Here is a 6506-nt window from a genome sequence, read left to right on the forward strand (position 1 = left end):
AATTCAGAGATGTCAGCCTTTCCGTGGCAAGACGCACCGGACTACATCCTCATGAAGAAAATAGACATCAAATTTTATGTATTTTATTTTTTTAATCATCTTATGCCATACGCAGAGAAGTATTAAGTTCTAAAAAACATTTTTCAAGGGGATGCAAGATTTTATGTTATCCTTATGAAGATGAGAGACTTCACGTTTCAGTTTATTTTAATATACTTGTATTTCCAATAGCAAGAGGAAGATTCATTACCTTTAATTAATATTAAGAAGAAATATTTATTCTCATTTATGTTAGTAAAGGTAATTTAGGCATCCAGCTTACAGAAAAAAAAAATAGGAAGCCGAAATAAAAAAATACAAAAAAAGAAAAAGTGGCCGAGCACTCGCAAAAAGTAAGAAAAATGAGGATTTGGCATCAAAAACATAAAAAAGTACATAAAATAAAAAGGTAAAAAAAAGTTAGTAGAAGGATGGGCTAATAATAATGATTATAATAATAATAATAATAAAGACAAAAGCAAAGAAGCTATCCGAAAAAGGCAAACAAGGTGAGCGTTTGGAAGGGCTGTGAGGGGAGAATGGAGGCCCTAAGAAAAGAAAAAAGAAAAAAAAAAAAAACGAGTCCCGGTCGGGGCACACATTTTCATCTGTCCCCGTTGACGTATGTCAACGCCTGTAAGCAGCTAAGGGTGTTCATTTCATTGTAATTTCATTCTAACGAGCTGCTTGGTCACCGAAAGAACAGATACCATCTTAGTAAATATACAGGGTGATTGAAAAAGAATACCACAACTTTAGGAATTTAAAACGCTGCAACGACAAAAGGCAGAGCTAAGCACTATCTGTCGGCGAATTAAGGGAGCTATAAAGTTTCATTTAGTTGTACATTTGTTCGCTTGCGGCGCTGTTGACTAGGCATCAGCGTCGGTTGATGCTAAGATAGCGACCGCTCAACAGAAAGCTTTTTGTGTTATTGAGTACGGCAGAAGTGAATCGACGACAGTTGTTCAGCGTGCATTTCGAACGAAGTACGGTGTTAAACCTCCTGATAGGTGGTGTATTAAACGTTGGTATAAACAGTTTACAGAGAATGGGTGTTTGTGCAAAGGGAAAAGTTCTGGACGGCCGAGAACGAGTGATGAAAATGTAGCACGCATCCAGCAAGCATTTGTTCGCAGCCCAGGAAAATCGACTCGCAGAGCTAGCAGAGAGCTGCAAATTCCACAATCAACTGTATGGAGAGTCCTACGAAAAAGGTTAGTTATGAAACCTTATCGTCTGAAATTGGTTCAAGCATTGTCTGCAGCTGATAAGATTAAAAGAATCGATTTCTGTGATTTTATCCTTGCTCAAATGGAAACAGATGAATCTTTCGTTTCAAAGATTGTGTTTAGTGATGAAACAACTTTCCACACTAACGGGAAAGTCAACCGTCACAATGTCTGTATATGGGGCACTGAGAATCCGCGGGAAACAACCCAGTATGAACGTGACTCGCCTAAGGTGAATGTTGTCTGTGCCATTTCAGCCAATAAAGTTTTTGGTCCCTTTTTCTTCGAAGGTGCTACTGTAACTGGACTACAGTATCTGGAGATGTTAGAGAATTGGCTGTTCCCTCAGCTCGAACAAGAAGCACAACAATTCATATTTCAGCAGGATGGAGCGCCACCACATTGGCACTTACCTGTCAGTAACTACCCGAACGTCAACTACCTGAGGCGATGGATCGGCCGCCAGGCAGCCCGTGACAGAGCACTTCATCACTGGCCTCCAAGAAGCCCTGATCTTACCCAATGTGATTTTTTCTTATGGGGGTATGTTAAGGATATGGTGTTTCGGCCACCTCTCCCAGCCACCATTGATGATTTGAAACGAGAAATAACAGCAGCTATCCAAACTGTTACGCCCGATATGCTACAGAGAGTGTGGAACGAGTTGGAGTATCGGGTTGATATTGCTCGAGTGTCTGGAGGGGGCCACATTGAACATCTCTGAACTTGTTTTTGAGTGAAAAAAAACCTTTTTAAATACTCTTTGTAATGATGTATAACAGAAGGTTATATTATGTTTCTTTCATTAAATACACATTTTTAAAGTTGGGGTATTCTTTTTGAATCACCCTGTATAGTTCAGGCTCCCTGGCCACTTGACCATCTTCTTCTTCTGTGCGAATGCACAAACAGTGCCCGAACTCTTACGGGAATCGGCAACGCGCCGCGAGTAATGAGTATAATGGGCGGGGGCACTACGAATGTAGTGCGGGACAATATTTTGAAAATGTGGGTTTCGCGGGAGGCGTGGCAGAGATAAATACCTGCAGTCGCTCTAGCCTCTGTGGCCTCGGTGGCTCAGGTGGATAGAGCGTCTGCCATGTAAGCAGGAGATCCCGGGTTCGAGTCCCGGTGGGGGCACACATTTTCATCTGTCCCCGTTGACGTATTTCAACGCCTGTAAGCAGCTAAGGGTGTTCATTTCATTGTAATTTCAACTACATATTGCAGTAGGAACGGCGAAAGGTCGTCTTCGGTTTATTGAGAGAGATTTTAGGGATGTGTGGTTCATCTGCAAAGGAGACCGTGTGTAGGACTTGGGTCCCTCCCGAGGCTTTGAGGTCCGTACCACGTCGAATCAAAGGAAGCAGTTGAGAGACAGGCTGCTAGATTTGTTACCGGTGGGTTCAAACAACACACAAGTTTTATGGAGATGCTTCGGAAATCCTGGGGAGAAAACGACGTTCTTTTCGAGGAATACCACTGAAAAGTATTTAGAGAACCAGCATTTGAAGATGACTGCAGAACGGTTCAGCTGATGCCAACGTAAACTTTGCGTAAGGGTCACGAAGACAGGATGAGAAAAATTAGGGCTGATACAGAGGCATATAGACACTCGCTCTGCCCTCGCTCTACATGTGAGCGCAATAGGAAAGAAAATGACTGGTAGAGGTACGGGGTACCCCGCGTAACGCACCATAAGATGGCTTGAGGAGTGTGTGCAATATATAGACGTAGTTGTTGAGACTATAAGCTGCTGTGTCTCACATGTTTAGGAAACGAAGTGCTACAACTAAGTATAGATAGGAATGTAAATGGCTCTGAGCACTATGGGACTCAACTGCTGTGGTCATAAGTCCCCTAGAACTTAGAACTACTTAAACCTAACTAATCTAAGGACATCACACACATCCATGCCCGAGGCAGGATTCGAACCTGCGACCGTAGCGGTCGTGCGGTTCCAGACTGTAGCGCCTTTAACCGCTCGGCCACTCCGGCCGGCGGAATGAAAATGTACTCACGAGGAGAACACGGTAAGTGCCAATACTAGGATTTCCATAAACTTCGCTCAGTGGAAGAGGTGTCAGAATAAGCAAACACACATCTCCACTTATCCGTAGATTATCGAACGTTTCTGAGAAAACGGTGGTCAAAGTTTTCGAGATAGTATACGAGCCTCTTACGGAGTAAACTATTCAACTGAAGCGCAGTCACAGGATCCAGGATCGTGGCTTCACACTTCTGCGGCCCGTGTTCGAAACCCAATTATAAATTTTGTTCTTGTTTTTCTTTCATCTATCCATGTCCGTAGAAGATTATCACACTTATGTTTTCCAATGTATACTGAAATAACATTGTCCTCCGTCACCTACTAATTTCATGTGCAATGAATGAATTTAGAAAACAAATAATAAATGAATCAGAAAATTGCTTGAAATAGTTTTCGGCGGAATTCCTGTAGTACATAACGATTAAGCCATTTGCGTCTGACGAGAGGAAACGCAGTGCAGTGTTCACCTGGGCGGCGGGCAGCGCACTCAGGCCTGTAGTCGCTGTAAGCTGCGGCCACTGCAGTCTTCCCCGCACGTTCCGGGGCGCACAAAACCACTGACGAGTAATGTTCTTCCTTAAAACAGTATACCCTGAATGGTCACTGTGGTTATAACCACGAAAAAGAGCTTCGAAATTCACCAACTCTTTCCGTTCTACACTCCTGGAAATTGAAATAAGAACACCGTGAATTCATTGTCCCAGGAAGGGGAAACTTTATTGACACATTCCTGGGGTCAGATACATCACATGATCACACTGACAGAACCACAGGCACATAGACACAGGCAACAGAGCATGCACAATGTCGGCACTAGTACAGTGTATATCCACCTTTCGCAGCAATGCAGGCTGCTGTTCTCCCATGGAGACGATCGTAGAGATGCTGGATGTAGTCCTGTGGAACGGCTTGCCATGCCATTTTCACCTGGCGCCTCAGTTGGACCAGCGTTCGTGCTGGACGTGCAGACCGCGTGAGACGACGCTTCATCCAGTCCCAAACATGCTCAATGGCGGACAGATCCGGAGATCTTGCTGACCAGGGTAGTTGACTTACACCTTCTAGATCACGTTGGGTGGCACGGGATACATGCGGACGTGAATTGTCCTGTTGAAACAGCAAGTTCCCTTGCCGGTCTAGGAATGGTAGAACGATGGGTTCGATGACGGTTTGGATGTACCGTGCACTATTCAGTGTCCCCTCGACGATCACCAGCGGTGTACGGCCAGTGTAGGAGATCGCTCCCCACACCATGATGCCGGGTGTTGGCCCTGTGTGCCTCGGTCGTATGCAGTCCTGATTGTGGCGCTCACCTGCACGGCGCCAAACACGCATACGACCATCATTGGCACCAAGACAGAAGCGACTCTCATCGCTGAAGACGAAACGTCTCCATTCGTCCCTCCATTCACGCCTGTCGCGACACCACTGGAGGCGGGCTGCACGATGTTGGGGCGTGAGCGGAAGACGGCCTAACGGTGTGCGGGATCGTAGCCCAGCTTCATTGAGACGGTTGCGAATGGTCCTCGCCGATACCCCAGGAGCAACAGTGTCCCTAATTTGCTGGGAAGTGGCGGTGCGGTCCCCTACGGCACTGCGTAGGATCCTACGGTCTTGGCGTGCATCCGTGCGTCGCTGCGGTCCGGTCCCAGGTCGACGGGCACGTGCACCTTCCGCCGACCACTGGCGACAACATCGATGTACTGTGGAGACCTCACGCCCCACGTGTTGAGCAATTCGGCGGTACGTCCACCCGGCCTCCCGCATGCCCACTATACGCCCTCGCTCAAAGTCCGTCAACTGCACATACGGTTCACGTCCACGCTGTCGCGGCATGCTACCAGTGTTAAAGACTGCGATGGAGCTCCGTATGCCACGGCAAACTGGCTGACACTGACGGCGGCGGTGCACAAATGCTGCGCAGCTAGCGCCATTCGACGGCCAACACCGCGGTTCCTGGTGTGTCCGCTGTGTCGTGCGTGTGATCATTGCTTGTACAGCCCTCTCGCAGTGTCCGGAGCAAGTATGGTGGGTCTGACACACCGGTGTCAATGTGTTCTTTTTTCCATTTCCAGGAGTGTATTTTTATAATGGGCTAAAAACAGTTGGTTTAGAAAAAATGATGAGAACTTTTTTAATACTAATTCCTGTAACCTGAGACTTACACCATCGATGTACGTGTCTGCGACATATTAAAAGTTCATTGACGTCGAACGAATGTGTTTCAAGGTATACAGGGTGAGTCACCTAACATTACCGCTGGATGTATTTCGTAAACAACGTCAAATACTGACGAATCGATTCCACAGACCGAACGTGAGGAGAGGGGCTAGTGTAATTGGTTAATACAAACCATACAAAAATGCACGGAAGTATGTTTTTTAACACAAATCTAGGTTTTTTAAATGGAACCGTGTTAGTTTTGTTAGCACATCTGCACATATGAACAAGTACGTAATCAGTGCCTTTTGTTGCATTGTAAAATGTTAATTACATCCGGAGATATTGTAACCTAAAGTTGACGCTTGAGTACCACACCTCCGCTGTTCGATCGTGTGTATCGGAGAGCACCGAATTACATAGGGATCCAAAGGGAACGGTGATGGACCTTAGGTACAGAAGAGACTGGAACAGCACATTACGTCCACATGCTAACACCTTTTTATTGGTCTTTTTCACTGACGCACATGTACATTACCATGAGGGGTGAGATACACGTTCGACGGTCGTTTCATAGGACGTGGAGGATGCATAAATTGGCCAGCCCGTTCTCCTGATCTTACACCTCTGGACTTCTTTCTGTGGGGTACGTTAAAGGAGAATGTGTACCGTGATGTGCCTACAACCCCAGAGGATATGAAACAACGTATTGTGGCAACCTGCGGCGACATTGCACCAGATGTACTGCGGCGTGTACGACATTCATTACGCCAGAGATTGCAATTGTGTGCAGCAAATGATGGCCACCACATTGAACATCTATTGGCCTGACATGTTGGGACACACCCTATTCCACTCCGTAATTGAAAACGGAAACCACGCGTGTACGTGTACCTCACCCCTCATGGTAATGTACATGTGCGTCAGTGAAAAAGACCAATAAAAAGCTGTTAGCAAGTGGACGTAATGTGCTGTTCCAATCTCTTCTGTACATAAGATCCATCACCGTTCCCTTTGGATCCCTA

At 46.0% G+C, this 6506-nt stretch overlaps 1 non-coding gene across 1 annotated transcript; it reads left to right on the top strand.

The window, feature by feature from the left end:
* Positions 1 to 2337: 2337 nt before the first annotated feature.
* Trnat-ugu lies at positions 2338 to 2411 on the top strand. Its single transcript has one exon. It is a non-coding gene; the product is annotated as a tRNA-Thr (tRNA).
* Positions 2412 to 6506: the final 4095 nt, after the last annotated feature.

This window comes from Schistocerca americana, chromosome 9 (genome assembly GCF_021461395.2).
Source record: "Schistocerca americana isolate TAMUIC-IGC-003095 chromosome 9, iqSchAmer2.1, whole genome shotgun sequence".
NCBI lineage: Eukaryota > Metazoa > Arthropoda > Insecta > Orthoptera > Acrididae > Schistocerca > Schistocerca americana.